Source organism: Pan troglodytes, chromosome 8 (assembly GCF_028858775.2).
Source record: "Pan troglodytes isolate AG18354 chromosome 8, NHGRI_mPanTro3-v2.0_pri, whole genome shotgun sequence".
Classification (NCBI taxonomy): Eukaryota; Metazoa; Chordata; class Mammalia; order Primates; family Hominidae; genus Pan; species Pan troglodytes.
Window position 1 is genome coordinate 58,797,658 of NC_072406.2, and position 19,869 is coordinate 58,817,526.

The following is a 19,869-nucleotide window of genomic DNA, read 5'->3' on the forward strand; positions in this document are numbered from 1 at the left end:
TTGCAAGGCTGCACAGGGTGCTACTGGAGCACAGAAGTGAGTCAGAGGCTTCCCACAGACACACAACAAGAGCGGAAACAGAAAGTCTTTATATATCACCATAACGTCAAGGAACACCGGCTGGGAGTTAGGAGAGCTGGGCACTAGGAACGCTTTGAAACTGAATAGCTGTGGGATTTCCGAGGTTATGTTGCTTCTCTACTATATGTTAGTTCCGAAGCTGTACTAACGTTTCTCTTTCTTTTGCTCTTGGTGGGAAAAGCACAATTTGGGGTCAACAGATTCGGCTCAGGTCCAAGTCGCCTGCTGGGACCACGTCGCCAGGAAACGACGTCTCCCGCACACCTTCCCTCCCCGTCAGGCTCTCTGCAGGGATTCACCCCGTTCCCTCTACCAGCGACTCCCGGGCACACCTCCGTTAGAGGCGAAATATGCTGCTCCTGGGGAGCAAAGATAACCCGGAGGACCGGGGAAGGACCTTCCCACGCGCACGACTCGCGATCTTCCCAGTGCCCCAGAGCCAGGGACCCCACTGCCGCCTACCCCAGCCCGCAGCACCGAACCTGTTCACAATTGCGACTCCTCAGGTCCGCTTCGACACCGCCGGAAACGGAAATGCACCGTCGCGCCGACACGCGGGGAGGGAAACAAAAAGGCAGAAAAAAGAGACCGGCGCCTGGACGACTTCCAGGGGAGAGCTGGAAGCTAGTCAACAGCTGTGTGCGGGCGCCGGCGCCGTCTGCGCAGTGCGTTCCACCGGGTCCGCATCCCTCCCGATTCCGCCCCACCCCGCCCTCGGTATCCGCTGCCTCAACTCCCGCGGTGGGACTCCGGAGCAGCGTACACCGCCCTCGCCTTAGTCCTCCGCGAAGGCCAGGGCAGCTGTGCGGCCTGACGCGGATTAGTTGGTGCGGTGCAAAAGCCAGAAGGAGACACATTTGGTCCTGGCCACCCCGGAGTCACCGTGCCCGGGACAAATGGACTATGGCTCGACTGGGAGTCCACTTCCTCCTCTTTAAAGATGACAGATGAGGGAGATCTCAGGTTCTGGGGGTGCCCTAAAGCCCTCTTTTGGCGGGAAGCGGTGGCTCATGCCTGTAATCCCAGCCCTTTGGGAGGCTGAGGCGGGAGGATCGCTTGAGCCCAGGAGTTCAAGACCAGCCTGGGCAACTTAGGGAGGACCCCCCCCCCCCCGCCCGCCCCGTCTCGCGGGAAAAAAAAGAAAGGAAGAAAATTAGCCAGGCACGGTGGCTTACGCCTGTAATCCCAGCATTTTGGGAGTCCAAGGCAGGAGGATTGCTTGAGCCCAGCAGTTCAAGACCAGCCTGGGCAACACAGGGAGGCTGCCTCTCTATCAATCAATCAATCAGTCAATCAATGCCGGCGTCGTGGCGGGCGCCTGTGGTCCCTGTGGTCCCAGCTACTCTGGAGGCTGAGGCGGAACGATCGCTTGAGCCTTGGAGGCGGAGGTTGCAGTGAGCTGAGATCGAGCCACTGCACTCCAGCCTGGGCGACAGAGCAAGACACTGTCTCAAAGAAAAATAAATAAAATAAGGCCCTCTTTTTCCAGGACCAACAGACTCTGATGGCAGGGACAAACTGACCCAGCCTAAACTGCCTCGCCTTCCCTGCTCCCGGGAAAGGGGCTTTCCCTGAGGGAAGGTAGCATCTTGCCATTTTCTTCCTGCACAGCTTTGCCTTCCCAGGGATCGGCCCATTGCCACCTGAGGAAATGCCTTGGAGTCCATCTAACCCACAGCCCAGGTACTTGGGACGCCTACAGAGCCTACATTGTCAGAGGATGCATCTTCTTCTAGTCTTGGAGGGGTTCCTTTCAATAAGATCCCACCAGTGCACTCAAGGCTCAATTCTACACCAAAAAACTAGGCCCACTCCTGTCACCGAGACCCCCAGGCTTCAGGTCCTGTCACAGGGACCTTGTTTTCGCCCCCAGCAGCCCCCAGGTATTCACTCTGCATAGGCTATATACTGGATGCTAGACAAGAGAGGCTACCCACGTGGCGCATGCTTCCCTTATCTGTGAAGAGCTTAGGATGTTGTAACTTCTTCACACTATGCCTCTTACTTCATGGAGATGTCAGTATCCGGGTAGATAATCCTTCCAACATCCTTTTGGTCTCATGAAGCCCACTCCTGTCCTCTGCCCTACCTCAGCTTCCCCCTCCCTCCATGATCAGACCTTAGACTTTGTCAGGTCCAAGGACTGCAAACCCCACCGTAGCCCACTCTGACCACCACGTCCTAGCTATCCAGGTTACTCCCTATACTGCCCTGAAACAAAACTCTTGCAACCTTACCAGTACCTCCAATCCAGATCTTACTACCTTTTCACTGTTTCTTCCTTCCTTTATGACTTTTCCCTCTCTAGTGAGCGACCTTAAACTCCATGGCCAACCATTCTCATTGGTCCCTTGCACACCTCCTCAGCTCACCCACCTCCCTGTCACCTCCTATCTGCTTAGTAAGATGGGAGCCCTGGATAAACCTAGCTCTCCATCTATTCCATGCCACAACGATGCAACTAAACATGGCTGGAGGAAAACAGGACCATGCCAGCAGTCCTCACTTTAATCATTCTTTTTCCGGTCTATTCAATATCCCATTGTTCCAAATGAGTATTTCGCACTTCTTCCTCTCTGTTCAATCCTTCCTACTGCCTCCCCCTTCCTTGCCTCCTGAAATAAGAAGGGAAAAAAGACCTTTTGAAAAAAGAAGGGATAGGTGTCCACAACTCAGTGTGAAGTGTTTAAAAAAGAGCCACACAAGCACGAAGAAAGCCAGAAGTGAGTAACCTGCAGAAAAGTAGGTAAAGGTTCTGATCTGGATCCAGATGAGAAATGGAATGGCAAGTGAAAATCAGGAAATATTTTGAAGAAGATAAATGTTCCTGGATATCTTTGAATACTTGGTAAATTATTAAGTTCTTATATATAATAAAGCAAGATTGTAGGTTTGTCTTTTTATTCAGGAATTTGAGGAAAATGTGTCTCCAAGGACTATTGAAATCTGAGACATATGTTGTGGGTACATTAAGGAGAAGGTATAGTAGTGTTTAAGAATTTAAAAATATATTTAGGTCTCGTCTTGTAAGTCAGCCCTTCTCCTTACATTAACTATATGACTCCTTCATAGTGGATTATTATTCCATCCAAAATTTCCTGTTTCAAAAGCCACATTTGGTTCATGCAGATATGAAAAGATGCCATAGTAGGAGAAAAAAGTTTGGAGATGATTAAGATGCAAACAGGAGTATTTAGTAATACTTTAGTAAGCTTATACGAATATGATAAAATACAGTTTTAATTTGGCTTCTAAGTACACTTTATTCTAGACATTATAAATCACCATCACTTGAGAGAAAAAAAGAGAACCAGAGATGAATATATACTTTCCAACATAATGTAAAGGCATAGTAGCATCCTCAACATGACATATGCTGTGCTCCTAAATATTAAGGATAAGATGCTAAAATTTGTCTTCATCCCCATGTTTTGGGTTCTAAAATATTAGATGTAGAAAAAAAGTAAAAAGAAACCACTCTAAGACAAGGAATTTTATTTTCGTAAAACATCCATATCCACATAATTTGTAGGCAGTTTCCTAAATGGCTTTCAGTGATCCCCTTTTCTTAATATTCATATCCTGTCCTTTCAGCTTGATAGTTGGCTTGAGATTAATCACACTTGAGCTTAATCACTTCCAAGTCTAGATGACAAAAGCCTTTGACTTTTTTCTTGCACATTCTTTTTTGCCTTCTTATTTATTAGCCCTGTTGAAGCTGCTTCCATGTTGTGAGATGCTTTATGGGTAACATCCATGTGGTAAAACAGTGAAGTAGGCCTCTTGCCAACCACCAATTAAGAATAACCATGGAGGAACTGAGTCCCACCAACAGCTACTTGAGTCACTATAAAAGTGGACTCATCACTGATTGAACCTTGGTATAACGATAGCCCAACTGACACCTTGATTTTAGCCTTGTGAGATATTCAGACAAAGAGAATGCAGCTAAGCATTATCTGAATTTCTGACTCAATGGAAACTGTGAGATAATAAATGTTTGCTGCTTTATCCACTAAGATTTTGGATAATTTGTTAAACAAACACATAACTAATACACATACATACACAACTTGCAAGATAAAATATAACTTTAGAGGAAAAAAGAAGAAATCAAGTAAGAACTGGATGCAGTTAACATAAACTAAGCTCAACATATTTCATTACAGCATGTGGAAATTGTAAAGTATCTTTTTCTCATATCTGTTAAGTACTCAGTAAAAAATTACAGTATTGCTGAAATCTGTATACTGAAGTTGAAAAAGACAAAACTTAGAGGATGTATGGGACGTAGTGAAAACATAATTGAAAGATTCAAAATCAAAATTTGTATAACAGAATTTGTATTTTAAGAAAAATGTAAAGAGTTACAAAAAGTATGTCCCCTTCTCTGACAGTAATTATTACCCTATTTGCTATAATATAATAAATAAGGTTTTGAGTAGCAAATTTGTGGCAGATTTAAGCAACAATCCAGGTAAACAAACACCTTTCTTTCAATAAGGGAGCAGGAAATGACAATTACATTATTCAGCAAAAACATTTTATCTTTGTTTACAGACTTTGTGTGTGTGTGTGTGACTGTTTCTCACAAATTGCAAAGGTCCCCAATCTTAACAAAGAATTTATTTGACCATTAACTATATTTCATGTGTAACCTTTATTTTATAACATGAAATTATATATTGAATTTGGATTTTTACATTTTGTTAATTACTACTTCACAAGAAGGGGAAAAATAAAAAATCTTCAAAAAGCACTTACAGCTCAATGATTTAAATCAATTCACCAGGCTATGCTTGTGGCAGATAATAAAACATTAAATTCTTCTCCCAAAGCTAAGTTGATTACTCTGAGTACCTACCTGTGTTCTTCCAAAATTTTATAAATTACATGGGATTGGAGCTCAGATGAAATTTCGATTGCTTTTTTTCCAACTTTTAAGTTCAGTGGTACATGATCATGATTAAATGATGGCTAAAATGAGGATCTAAATCTATTGTATCATTACTTTATAATCAGAAATAAATGATAACAGTAAAGTATTTTATTAACTTATTTCTGAGGTAATAGAAGAGGAATATATATGATAAGGAAGAATGAATTGATTTGGACTGGTAAGGAAATGTGATTTTAAGAGAAATTTACACACCTAGTTAGTATGCAGGAAGGTGTGGAATGCAAAAAAGACCTGAGATAAAATTAATGGCTTAAAAAATTCTGATAGCCCAAACAGCCATGCACCATTATATTCACAAACAAAATAAGCACATGCTGAAACATTACCTTAATGTGAGGAAAAACTTGATGTGCCGGGAATAGTGAGAAATGACATATTTCCTGGACTGGCCAGACTGCTTTTTTAGTAAATTGGAGCCACAAAATCAAGGTATATATTCAATCCATGAATGTTTTGATTTCTCATTTGCAGCATTTTGAGGTTTTGATACATCAAAGCATTCCGAATAATAAAATCTCACATCTAATGTTGATAAATATGACCATAACAAGCTCTAAAATTCTACAGTCCTTGCCTTTCTGCCTGAACCTTGCCCCCCAAAAATAATTTATTTCAGGCATTTCCAGTCAAAATTTTAAAACTGATACTAATTTTGTGTAGTTTGGGTCATGTTTATGACATATTAATTAGTCATAGTTGTCAAGAAACAGAATGACCTAGGTAATATGCTCAACTCTGAAGCTAGGCTGTCAGGTTTTGAAACCAATGGATTAAGAACAGGGAAGTGGCTGGGCGCAGTGGCTTATGCCTGTAATTCCAGCACTTTCAGGGGCCGAGACAGGTGGATCACTTGAGATCAGGATTTTGAGACCCGCCTGGCCAACATGGGTGAAACTCCATCTCTACCCCAAATACAAAAATTAGCCAAGCGTGCTGGCACACATCTGTAATCCAAGCTACTCAGGAGGCTGAGACAGGAGAATAGCTTGAACCCGGGAGGTGGGGATTGCAGTGAGCCGAGATCGTGCCACTGCACTCCAGCCTGAGTGACATAGTGAGACTCTGTCTCAAAAACAAAACAAAACAAGTAAGGGGTAATTCTCCAAGGAAAACTACCATTATTTTATCAAAATAATGAAGGAAACATTCTGGTCAGTCAAACCAACCTATGTCTATAATCAAAGAGCAAGCTTTACAGAGAAATTTTTAATACAGAACTGAAATATTATTCATAAGTGATTGGAGTATTCTGGGGAATAGATGCTAGTAAAAGTTAAGAAAAATTTATGCATTTTCTTGCCTTATAAGAAGTCAATTAGGGTGAAATTCATGTTGTAAAAGCATTTACATATAAATTAACTTCAAGAAAAAATTTGCTGGAGATATTAGCAGAACACGTTGTACTTTACAAAAATAATGCATGAATTTGGTCTAGGCTGGGTTGAATATGTTTAGAAAAACACAGTCTTTTGAAGAAAAAGTTAGAATGCAATATCTCAAGTAATAACTAGTGACAATGAAGATAATAAAGTGTTCTTATGAGCCCAAGAGTTGATATTTCTAAGTTTTACGGCATAGCTGATGAATCATTCAGTAAAACCAAATGAAACAAATACCTTCAATCTCTCAAATCAAACACCATACTATTGAGGTTTTAGCTATAACTTTATGTTTGCCTTGTTTGAAAAAGTATTTTAAAACCCCAAAATATTTTTTGTTAAACCATCTTAAATGGTTAAAACATTCCTTTTAGAGTAAACACTTATGAAATGCTTAAGCATTGTAACCTCGTCATTCTAAAGGATTAAAATGTTTATTTTAAATTGAACATTTATGAAATGCTTAAACATTTTAACTAGCCTTTTTTAAAGTGCAATCATAAAAACACTGTTTTTATAATGAAAGAAATATTTCCTAATTGCATTCACACATTGAACTATTTAGACATGAGGCAATAAAGTGAAATACAATTGTGAAACACATATTTTATGTAAAGTATAGTTGCCAAAGTTTTTGTCATCTTGAAATAATCTTTTTATACTTTTTTGCTTTTAAAGCATAAGTTTGTGGCACAAGTTAAGTTGATTCTGGCAAATTGTAGTTAATCCCCGACTACTTTTCATGATTAGATAGTCAGCTAAGGTATACATCACAGACCATCTGTGAGAGGACACTATTTCATCTGTCTTCTGGGTAATAGGGAGGCTCATTTTGAGGATGGACCCACCGTGTTTTTTTGTGAAAGCAGGAGAGTGCCAGGTGGTTGCTACAGATAAACACAAAGGGTAATACCAGAGAAAAAGAAACACAGGGCTTTGCCAGCAAACCTTTACAATATTGGTGCACTACAACAGGTGGTAAACAGTGAGATGTCATATATGTGTACAAAGCCAGAATACATTTCACAATTTGTAGCTCAGATTCCATGAGACACTAAGAATACAGATGTTAGGAAGTTTCAAATTTCAATAAGGGTAGAATCTAATACCACCGTGAAAATACCCTTTCTCAACTGCACGTACTTATATTGCTAACTGGAGAAAATAGCTCTGGAGAGTAATCATGGAACTGTGCGGAGTTTATTTGGTTAATGGGACCAAACATACAATTTGGTAGAAGAAATAAGTTCGAGAGTTCAATAGCACTGTAAGGTGACTAGTTACTAATTTATTGTATGTGTCAAAATAGCTGAAAGAGAATATTTGAAATGTTCCCAAAACAAATAAATAATAAACCTTTGTGGTGATGGATAACCTAAATATGGTGATTTGACTTTTACACATGGTATGCATGTATCAAAATATCACATTTACTTGTTATAGATACATAAGAGTTGTACTATATAAATATGTACAACTCTTGCATATCCATAAAAAGTAAATACATGAATAGATTAACAAATAGAACATGAAAAAATTATTAGTACAGAATATTTAGCCTTTTTCTAAGTTTCATGAGAAATCTGCAAATTTCCTAGGGAAACTTATGACAGCCTATTAACATGCAAATATAATGTATTAGATCTAACTTTTAAAAGTAAAAAGAGATTTTTTTATCATCCTGAAGAAGAAAAAGAACTTTTACCAAGGTTTTCTTGTCCTGGGCTCAACATGTAATGATTAAAGCAAACTGGAGTAGAAAGTAAGGCAAAGAAAAATAAATACGTATTTTTTTCAGTGGTCTCTAAGCATCTTAAACTTTGTTATCTCTCATGTCTAGCTTTATTCCAGGCACAAACTGATCAAAAATTGGTTCCCTGAATGAGCTTGCCATATCAGATATAGAAATTTTAAGATTTGCTAATTCAAAGTACAAGAACACAGTAAATAGTAAGAGAAGACATGAGCCTGTCAGTATATTAAATTCACTGGCATGCTTTTTTCATCTATTTCCCTTCAGAATCTATTACAAAACTTAGAGAAATGTGACTCCTATGAGCCACTGTTATGCAAAGGTGTGCCAGACTCATTGTGTTTAGGGCAGAAAGTGTAGCCTGGAGTAAAAAAATAAAAAATAAAGATTTTAAGTCCAAGAATGCTCAAAACTAAGTAAATAATGTATTACCAAATTTTGATTGCTGCATAAAATACCTCTTTGTGACAACCCAGTTTACACGCAATTTCAATGATGACTATTAGAGAACTATTAAGCTGAGCAGGTCATGTAGCTTAGGGTAAACCTCATGACCTCATCTGTTGGAACATGTGTCAACAGGATAGACTAGGGAAAGGCTGGGCACAGTGGCCCACGCTTGTAATCTCAGCACTTTGGGAGGCCGAGGCAGGCGGATCACAAGGTCAGGAGATCGAGACCACCCTGGCTAACATGGTGAAACCCCAGCTGTACTAAAAAATACAAAAAATTAGCCCGGCGTGGTGGCGGGCGCCTGTAGTCCCAGGAGGCTGAGGCGGGAGAATGGCGTGAACCCGGGAGGCGGAGCTTGCAGTGAGCCGAGATGGCGCCACTGCATTCCAGCCTGAGGTAAAGAACTGTAGAGAATTCTGCCCCTCTTTGTCTTTGCTTTAGACTTTTGGTTTTATCTTCCCTGTTCTTCCCTTTGGTACAGGAAGATGGTAATAGTGTTTTCAATGCCAATGAACCTGTAATGCTGATTTCTTTTCTTTTTTCTTTTTAAGTTCACTTGCTGAAATACAAGTAGACAGAATGAGAGTGTGTGAGGGTCAAGCCCAAATTCCTTTGCTTTTAGCCATGGAATACTGAAGACAGAAACAGACTCACCTTTCACTCCCATCTTCGTGGCTCCGGGACCAATGATATGTCTCAGCATAGCCTGTGTATTCACTGTACTGCTCAGTACCTGAAACAAACAATCTGTCACTATTAACTTCACACTTGATGGCAAAAACATTCCACCTACCATAACATGGCAAGAATAACTTCTGTTTAGCACTGTACTGAAGGTCTCTTCAGCCAGTGCAATAAGGCAAGAAAATAAACAAAAAGGCATAAAGAATGTAAAAAAATAAGTCAAACTGTCCCTATTTGTAGATATCATGATTGTTTACACAGCAAATCCTAAGGAATCATTGAACTAAAGAGAGAGGCCAGGCGCAGTGGCTCATGCCTGTAATCCCAGAGGCGGGTGGATTACCTAAAGTCAGAAGTTCAAGACCAGCCTGGCCAACATGGTGAAACCCCACCTCTGCTAAAAATGTAAAAATTAGCCAAGCGTGGTGGTGTGTGCCTTTAATCCCAGCTACTAGGGGGGCTGAGGCAGGAGAACTGCTTGAACCTGGGAGGCGGAGGTTGCAGTGAGCCAAGAGTGTGCCACTGCACTCCAGCGTGGGAGACAGAGCGAGATTCAGTCTCGAAAAAAAAGAAAAGAAAAGAAAGAGGAAATTAAAATAAAGAAAAAGCATATAAGTAAACTTAGATCAAGGGTATGTCTGTGTACTAGCAACAAACAATGGGAAAATAAACATTTTTTTAAAATCCATTACCCATAATGTCAAAAGCCATAAAATACCTAGGAGTAAATATAACAACAAAGAAGACACTACTGGCCAGGCGCAGTGGCTCACGCCTGTAATCCTAGCACTTTGGGAGTCCGAGGCTGGTGGATCACCTGAGGTCAGAAGTTCAAGACCAGCCTGGCCAACATGGTGAAGCTCCGTCTCTAATAAAAATACAAAAATTAGCTGGGCATTGTGGCGTGTGCCTGTAATCCCAGCTACTCAGGAGGCTGAGGCAGGAGAATTGCTTGAACCCGGGAGGCAGAGGTTGCAGTGAGCGGAGATTGTGTCACTTCACTCCAGGCTGGGCCACAGAGCAAGACTCCATCTCAAAAAAAAAAAAAAAAAGACACTAGAAAAAAAAAGAAAACTTAAATGGAGACCTGGGAGGCGGAGGTTGCATTGAACTGAGATCATGCCACTGCCCTCCAGCCTGGGTGACAGAGCAAGACTCCATCTCAAAACAAAAACAAAAACAAAAAACAAATGAACAAACAATGAAAAAACACCTTCAGGAAAATGTTTAGACAAGACTGGAGAAAAAATATTTGCAAATCAAATATCTGACAAAGGACTTGTGTTCAGAATATGTGACGAACTCCTACATGTCTACAATAAAAACACAACTCAATTTAGAAAAATGGACAGAAGACCTGAATATAAACTTCACACAGGAAGATATACAACTGGCTAACAACCACATAAAATATTGCTCAACATTATTAGTCATCAGAGAAATGCAAATAAAAAAATCACAGTGAGAAACCACCATACACTCAAAAGAGAGGCTAAAATACAAAAGAATAAAAACGAATGACAACACTAAATGTTGACGAGGATGGAAAACAAGTGGAAATCTCATTATATATTGCGGGTAGAACATAAATTGGTGTAATAATTTTAGAAAAGAGTTTGGCAATCCCTTGTAAAATTAAACATACACGTAACCTTTGACCTACAATTTCCATTCCTAGATATCTACTAAACAAATACTGAAAATGTGTGCTCACAAAAACTGCAAAGAACAATGTTCATAGCAGGTTTCCTTACAATAGATTTGTATCAGTCATTGCTCAACCAGAGAAATGGAACCAGGAGGACATATATATGAAGAGATTTATTGCCAAAAATTGGCCTACACAATTGTGGAGCTGACTAGTCAGGTCCAAAGGGTGCACTGGAACTCTCAGGCATGGGTGAAGTGGCAGTGCACAGAATGATTTTCCTCTTCAGAGAAGCCTCAGCTCTGCTCTTAAGGCCCTCCACCCAACTGAATCAGGCCCACCCAGATTATCGCTTACTTAATGCAAATTGTATTGAATGTGGCTAAGCACAGTGGCTCATGCCTGTAATCCCAGCACTTTGGGAGGCCGAGGTGGGGAGATCACTCGAGGTCAGTAGTTCGAGACCAGCCTAGCCAACATGGTGAAACCCTGTCCCTACTAAAAATACAAAAATTAGCTGAACATGGTGGCAGGCACCTATAATCCCAGCTACTTGGGAGGCAGAGGCAGGGGCATCACTTGAACCCAGGAGGCAGAGGTTGCAGTGAGCCAAGGTCACATCACTGCACTCCAGCCTGGGCAACAGAGTGAGACTTTGTCTCAAAGGAAAAAAAAAATGCTTATTGAATGCAATAAGATTAACTCCTTTACTTGTAGACTTTGATCACACCTATAAAATACTTTCACAGCAATACCCAAATTAGTGTTTGACAGAATAACTGGGGGCTGTAGCCTAGCTAAGTTGACATTAAAAAAAAAAGACTATCACAAAACTAAAGGTGGAAACAATCCAACTATTGATAAAAAATTAACAAAACATTTGCCACGATCACACAAAGGAATACTCCTTAGTAATAAAAGGGATAGAACCACTGACACATTAAAAAACATAGATAGATCTCACATTATGCTAAGCAAAAGAAGCAAGATACAGAAGTGTGTATGACATATATTTACATGACATTCTAAAAAAAAGAAAAAAGTAATTTATAATGAAAAGAATAAAAATTATGGTCGTTTCTGGGTTTGGGGACTGACCAGAAAAGGGCTCAAGGGAATTTTCTGAGGTGATAGACATGTTTTTTTTTTTTTAGGTCTTGATAGGGGTGTGGGATATAAAAGCATATCTATTTGCCAAAACTCACCATATTATCCACTTAACATTGTATACTTCAATGTGTGTAAATTTTACTTCAAAAATAAAAGAACTGTAAACAAATAATGAACTCTATTTAACAGGTTTACTTTTTGCAGTGGCATGGTTTAGAAGTTCTGAAATCACCTTTTGTATATATTAGGCTTAAACAAATGAGAAAAACTGAAGATATTGGGAGCCACATTCTTCATTGTTGGGGAAGAGAGTTCCAATTATGGAAAGGGGGAAAGACTATAATATAGGCTGTGATGCTGGTTAAGAATGGGAGGTATCAATATAAATTCACAGTTGTGTATGTGTGTGTGTGTGTGTGTGTGTGTGTGTGTGTGTTTGTAACATGTATGTTCTAGTTCAAATCTTGGCTTCCAAAAACTAACTAAAATCCAGGACCACCTGCAGAAATGGCTGATTCCAGAGCTGGTGCAGGGAATATACAAGATGAGCCTACAACATCTTTTTGTGCTAAAAAGATGGAGATGCTCAAAGAAGAAGGTGCATTAAAGAATGATGGGCACATGTCAAAGGCACACAATAGTTAACCTGAAGGCATTCCCACTGATGGAATATGGGACAATTTAGCACCAAACAGATAATAGCAATGGATCATAATCCACTGAATACAATAAAAATGCAAGTGTCTATACTTGCATATTTATTAATAAATAATAAATATTAATAAATAAGTATACACAAATAAGGAAAAAGGGAAAATCCTTCCTTATAGTAGAATGTCAACTACTAAATGTAGAAAGAATGGGAGTTTAAAAAATTAGCAATGACTGCTAAAATTAGTAGGTGAAGGTTTGATGAGGACAAGATGTTTACAGTTTCAAAGTATATAAAATATATAGCGATACATTAATTACAGAATGAAAAAGTATAACCTGACAGTGGAGGAACCTGGTCAAACCAACTTAACCAAGTCATTACACTGGTGTCACAAATATTGGGACAAACTGCTATCACATGTCTCCTCAAAAGATATACTAAATAGAACACAGTATCACTTCAGTGGGATTCCTACCAAAATGAATAACCTGAACCTAATTAGGAAGAAGCAGTGGGCAAACACAAGAAGGACAATCTACAAAATAACTAGCCTATCCACTTTAGAAATATCAAAGTGAACAAACACAAGGAAAGGCTGAGAAATGGTTCCAGTTTAAAGAATACCAAGGTATGAGCCTGGACTAATTGAAGACTGGAAAGAAAGCTACAAAGGTCATAATTAGAATAACAAAATTATATTATAATGTAGATTAACTAACAGTACTGTATCAAATTAAATTTCCTGATTTTGATAACTAACTGTGCTGTGCTGATGCAAGCCAATGTCCTAGTTCTTAGGAAAGATACAACAAAGTATTTAGGGATAAAAGGCAACAGTATCTCCAATATATTCCTAGACAATTCAAGAAAAGAAAATAGAGAAAATGATGAAGTAGATGGGACAAAAATGTAAACTGGCGAATCTGAGTAAAGAGTATATGGAAATTCCATGTATTATTCTTACAACTTTTCTGTGAATCTGAGTAAAGAGTATATGGAAATTCCATGTATTATACCTGCAACTTTTCTGTAAGTCTGAAATTTCATATACATACACATAAAAACACGTAATATAAGGCCGGGCGGGGTGGCTCATGCCTGTAATCCCAGCGCTTTGGGAGGTCGAGGCGGGCGGATCACAAGGTCAAGAGATCGAGACCATCGTGGCCAACGTGGTGAAACCCCATCTCTACTAAAAATACAAAAATTAGCTGGGCGTGGTGGCGTGCACCTGTAGTCTCAGCTACTCAGGAGGTTGAGGCAGGGGACTCACTTGAACCTGGAGGGTGGAGGTTGCAGTAAGCTGAGATTGCGCCACTGCACTCCAGCCTGGTGACAGAGTGAGACTCTGTCTCAAAACAAACAAACAGAAAAACACACAATAAAAACCACATAATATAAATAAAGCTATGAAAATACTCTATTTTCATATATGATTAAAAATTTCCAGAATCAAAAGTTCCAAGATTTAAACTCAATACTAGAGTTTCCAGTCTATTATTTAATATACTACTTCTAAAAATAATTTGTATTTTAATTATTAGACATTTATCTAGAATTTTGGACAAGATATTCATGCTAAAAATCAAGAAAATAACTAGAAAATTTATGTTATTTCTTTTATGAAGCATTCCTTGACACCATAAGTAGGGTTGATTGTTCTTCCTCCATGCTCCCAAGGTATTTTGCACATAACATTGGTAGAGCACTTAACATATTGAATTGTAATCTGAAAATCAATTGCATTTCCACACAGTAGCAATGAATAATTAAAAACAGAAATTTTAAAAACTTACAACAGCAACAAAATTATGAAATACTTACGGATAAATCTGACAAAATGGGGAAGAATTATACAATGAAAACTATAAAATACTAATATAAAATACTAGTGAGTAAAACTGACATGAATAAACAGAGACATATATCCTAGACATGTGTCAAAGACAAAACATTGTTAAGATGTCAATTCCGAGGTGGGCGGATCACCTGAGGTCGGGAGTTCGCGAGCAGCCTGACCAACATGGAGAAACCCCGTCTCTACTAAAAATACAAAATCAGCAGGGCATGGTGGCACATGCCTGTAATCCCAGCTACTAGGGAGGCTGAGGCAGGAGAATCGCTTGAACCTGGGAGGCAGAGGTTGCGGTAAGCTGAGATCACGCCATTGCACTCCATCCTGGGCAACAAGAGCGAAACTCCGTCTCAAAAAAAAAGTCAATTCTCCCCAAACAGATCTACAGATTCAAAGCATTCTCAAAATTCAGCAAGCTGTTTTGGTAAACATTGAAATACTGATTCTAAAACTTGGCAAAACGACTCTGAAGGAGAAAAAAGTTGAAGGACCCATACTACCTGATTTTAAGACTTATTATAAAGCTATAGCAACCAAAACAGGAAGAAAGAAAACAACACATTAATAAGCTTACTTCAAAACTTAAAACTTCTGTGCTTCAAAAGTCACTGTGAAGAGAATGAAAAGACATGCTAGAAATATCTGATAAAGGATTTATATCCAAAATATATAAAGCTTTCAAAACTCAATTAAAACAAAAAACAATGAAAACTTAGACAAAAGATAGCTTCATGGGTGAGTCATACGTCCAAACTTACAAAATTGTATACTTTAAACAAATAGTTTATTTTATGTCAATTATAGCTCAATAAATCTGTCTTAAGAAATGGAATCTGACTCCCTCACTAGACTCTCAGCTCCTCAAGGGCAATGATTATAAATTATAGGCGGGGTGTGTTGGCTCATGCCTGTAAGCCCAGCACTTTGGGAGGCCGAGGCAGGAGGACTGCCTGAGCCCAGGAGTTTGAGACCAGCCTGGGCAACAGAATGAGACCTCGTCTCCACTGAAAATTAAAAAAAAAAATTAGGTGGGTTCAGTGGTGTGAGCCTGCAGTTCCTGCTACTCAGGAGTTTGAGGTGGGAGGATCCCTTGAGCTCAGGAATTTGAGGTAACAGTGAGCTATGATTGTGCCACTGTACCCTAGCCTGGGTGACAGAGATCCTGTGTCTAAAAAAAGAAAAAATAAATAATATTTTTATCTACATTAGCATCTTGTAATGCAAGAATATAAAAGAAGTTGAGTAAGAACTTGCCGAATAAACATAATAATTAATGAGCCAAAGAAATTTAACTGATGATTAAAACAATGAGTCCAGAAATAATCCGAAGGCATTACATAACTGACGCATACTAAAAATTCACATCTACAATAAATGCATGGTATGGTAAAAAGAGCACTGCACTGAGATTAGGAAACGTGAGAAACTCAAAGTGGATCTTCACTAGCTAGGTGACCTTAGATAACCAAACCTCACTGGACATCATTCCATCATCTGAAATTCAGGGTTCTTAATAATTCTTATTTTGTTTACATCATAGAATTCCTTGGGAAACTAAATAAGACAAGTAAAAAATTCATTCAAACCCACAAAGCCATCAGTATTGGTGTCATTAGAAATAAATTTTTTAAGGGGGTAGAGAAACCACAGATACGTGATTCTATTTACTCGGGGGTGAAAAGCAACCTGGTCTACTTGCCTGATAGGAACCAAGACAGCAAGGACTACTCCTTCTTTTCTGTTTTCTGCCTAGCGGTAGACAAGCCTTGTTTTTCCTGTTCATAAAAAGACAAACTGCCTATTCTGATCTGTTAACTCGGAAAACAAATACTTGTTCTGTCTTTTTAAAAGAAAGTGGCTGAAAAATATAAAATATCAATTATCATGTTTCTACTTCATGTTAATATAGTTTCAGTGTTCTTCTCTGAGAGGAACAAGGTTAGATTTACTTCCTTCCCTCCTTCATGGGAAATAAAAAATACACATACAAACACTTTTGTACTAAACAAGTTAAACCCTGGGTTTTCTAAGTAGACACCTTTTAACATGCCAACTGTCTCCTTCGAAAAAAGTGAATGCCCTTAACTTGTTTAAAATTTAAATTAATGAACTATGATGAAAATATAAAGGTAAACTGGTAACAGCTACTGAGACAGAAGACTGAATGACCTTTGTGATAGCTCTCACTAGGGATGGACCTTTAAGACTTCATAGTCAAAGACCTTCACTTAAGGAAAAAACTAGAAGGAATCCATTAAAATCTTACGAGGAGTTCATGACCTCTTCATGATTTTTTAGATTTAGTAATAAGAAACATGGTTATTTTCCCTTATTAGGAATAAGAGTTTGTAATGATCATGGGAAAAAACATTCGGAGATTAAAAAAAATTCTACTTACCAATGGATTGTTCCCTTGGAAAGCAGGTTTATATAAACACCATTTAACCCAAATTTTATTAGCATCACTCAAACAGTAGTGATTATGCAGTAAATAGAAAACTCTTGCTTTTAATTCTAATGATTATTAAAAACTTAGAAAAGACAAGCATAAAAACGTTTAATTTCCAAACATTTTTGGAAAACTCCAACTGAATTTGGACCTTTCCCAATGAGCTGGTGTCTTGACAGGCACCTCTAGTACTTTAACTCTAGAAGATGTCACCAGTCCTATAAGCAATGGTGTCTACTTGTTATCATTTCTATCAGCTCTGCTGACATTCGGAAAAGATGTAAAGATTTGTGATGTCTGGGATAATCTGATTCACTAGAGGCAGGTTTTACGTTAAATACGGGAATACTCTGCCCAGTAGGTTTCATGTCTAGGCACCTGGTTTATGTGCTCACCAAACAGAAGCAGAAAAACAACTCTCAGAAAACTTAACACCCTTTAGTATTGAAACTATTTCCTGGATGTTGTACAGAAACAAATAAGAGAAGACAAAAAAAAAAAAAAGAAGAAATGGGAAGATTGGAATTTTAACTCTTTCCCTCTATCTATACTTACTGAAAGGTTTTTAACTCATGGCTGCCCCAGGCAGGATCACAACAAACAGAGGGATAACACTGTCTGTATAAAAGTATTTGCCTGTTTGCATGACCTGTTTCATATTCTTTTAAAATAATGATACCAACCAGATGTCCCACAATGATGATCAATTTAATTTATTTCCAATTTCTCAAACTCTTCTACAGATTCAGGCAGCACAGTCACAGCCATTAGCTCACTGAGCTGGATGCATCATTGAAGGAACGGAATTGATCAGGCAGATAGATTGCAGTGCATGGCTAAGAGTCTCCTAAGGAGGGAGATGGCAGAAATCCAGACATCAAATAGATGATGAAATGGCCATTTCCATTAAGGTAACATCACATCACAGATATTAATTAGGAGGCACTACAATAAAGTTAAGTGGATGTGGGGGAAAATGCTGAGTTAAAAGTCACCCCATACGTCCTTAACCTGAGGTAATTACAGATCTGAAGGTGAGTCATGGATCTGCAATTTTCCATTCATTTTACAATAGCTGCAGGAACGTTTAGAGATTACGTAAAAGGAGATTAGAATCCTTTTTTAGACTGGGGACAAATTATCTTTAAAAAAAGAAAATATTCTTATGTTTTCCTTTTAACATTCCTGTTTTATTCCCAAGGAAAATGACATCCTTTATTTACACTAACATTAATGGAGGATGACAATGTACTGACTACTTTTCTTCTTCTTCTTCTTTTTTTCTTTTTTTTTGAGACAGAGTCTTGCTCTGTCACTTAGGCTGGAGTGCAGTGGCACAATCCTGGCTCACTGCAACCTCTGCCTCCCACGTTCAAAAGATTCTCCCACCTCAGCCTCCTGAGTAGCTGGGACTACGGGTGCACACCACCATGCCTGGCTAATTTTTTGCATTTTTAGTAGAGATGGGGTTTCACCGTGTTAGCCAGGATGGTCTCAATCTCCTGACCTTGTGATGACCCCTGCCTCGGCCTCCCAAAGTGCTGGGATTACAGGGGTGAGCCACCTTGCCCAGCCCAGTTCTTTCTACTTTCTAGAGAAATTAAGCAAATGAAACAAGTTAGCTTTAAGTTTAAATGCATTTTACCAAGTTTTTTATTTCAAGAATGTAAATTCATCTTAAAAACTGATGGGATATTTTGTTCTCAGTGTTCAATCCAAAGCTACCTTAACAGCTAAAAAAAAAATTTTTTCTTTTTTTTTTGAGACAGAGTCTCGCTCTGTTGCCCAGGCTGGAGCACAGTGGTGTGATCTCGGCTCACTGCAAGCTCCGCCTCCTGGGTTCACGCCATTCTCCTGCCTCAGCCTCCCAAGTAGCTGGAACTACAGGCGCCTGCCACCAGGCCCAGCTAATTTTTTTTGTATTTTTAGTAGAGACGGGGTTTCACCACGTTAGCCAGGATGGTCTCAATCTCCTGACCTCATGATCCGCCCGCCTCGGCCTCCCAAAGTGCTGGGATTACAGGCGTGAGCCACTGCACCCAGCCGGAATAACAATCTTTTAAAGTATTATTTGATGTACGTAAATGATGAAGACAGTCATATTCCAAACCTGCAGAGCTTCCCTACAATAGTATGAGACCAATAGCCAAAGTGCTGGTTGCTCAACAATAGATTTATGCCAGTTTTTTTTGTTCTGTAATTCTTTGCAATCTTATCTCCCCTAGTACCTTGCCCAATTATATACTTCCCACGTGCATCCATGATAACTAACAAATGCAGACAGATGGCCAAAATGTGAGTTGAGGAAGTGTTGAGTACAAAAGGACTTTATCTTTCCATTTCAGTATAATTTGGATCATAATCTCAGAATTCTGGATGCAGTACTCCAAGTCACTAACTTCAAATGGCTGACTGAGGCTCTGTCCAGGAAAAAAATTCCTTTGCAGAAGTTCCACTTTTAATTTCCTACATAAACTCAGACAATTTACAATTTTTTATTTTTTGCCTTACTTCACCAAAAAAGCAGAATCACAGGGATAAAAATTTACATAGGATGTCTAAATGATGTAGAATAACTCATTGAAAGCTCCTTTATCCACGGGTGCTTACAAAAGATAAAAAGATATCAGTAAAAAATGGTGCAGTAAAAACCTCTGAAAACTCTCTCCTCCATGAAAGCAATGTGAACACTGTGATGAGCACTGTGAGAATCAACTGAAAAGTAGCCAAAGGCTTGCAGCAATCCAGGGAGTGCTTATTCAAGAAAAACCAGCTGAATCTTGGTAAAAACAATAAACTTTGCAGTGTTTTATTTGCCTTATTCCCATCCCACTCTCCCAAG

General features: G+C 39.1%; 1 pseudogene; it reads right to left on the reverse strand.

Annotated features, from left to right (window-relative positions):
* The window catches only part of LOC450454 (poly(ADP-ribose) glycohydrolase pseudogene), a 90,765-nt pseudogene that overhangs the window by 1,095 nt on the left and 69,801 nt on the right, over window positions 1–19,869 (reverse strand).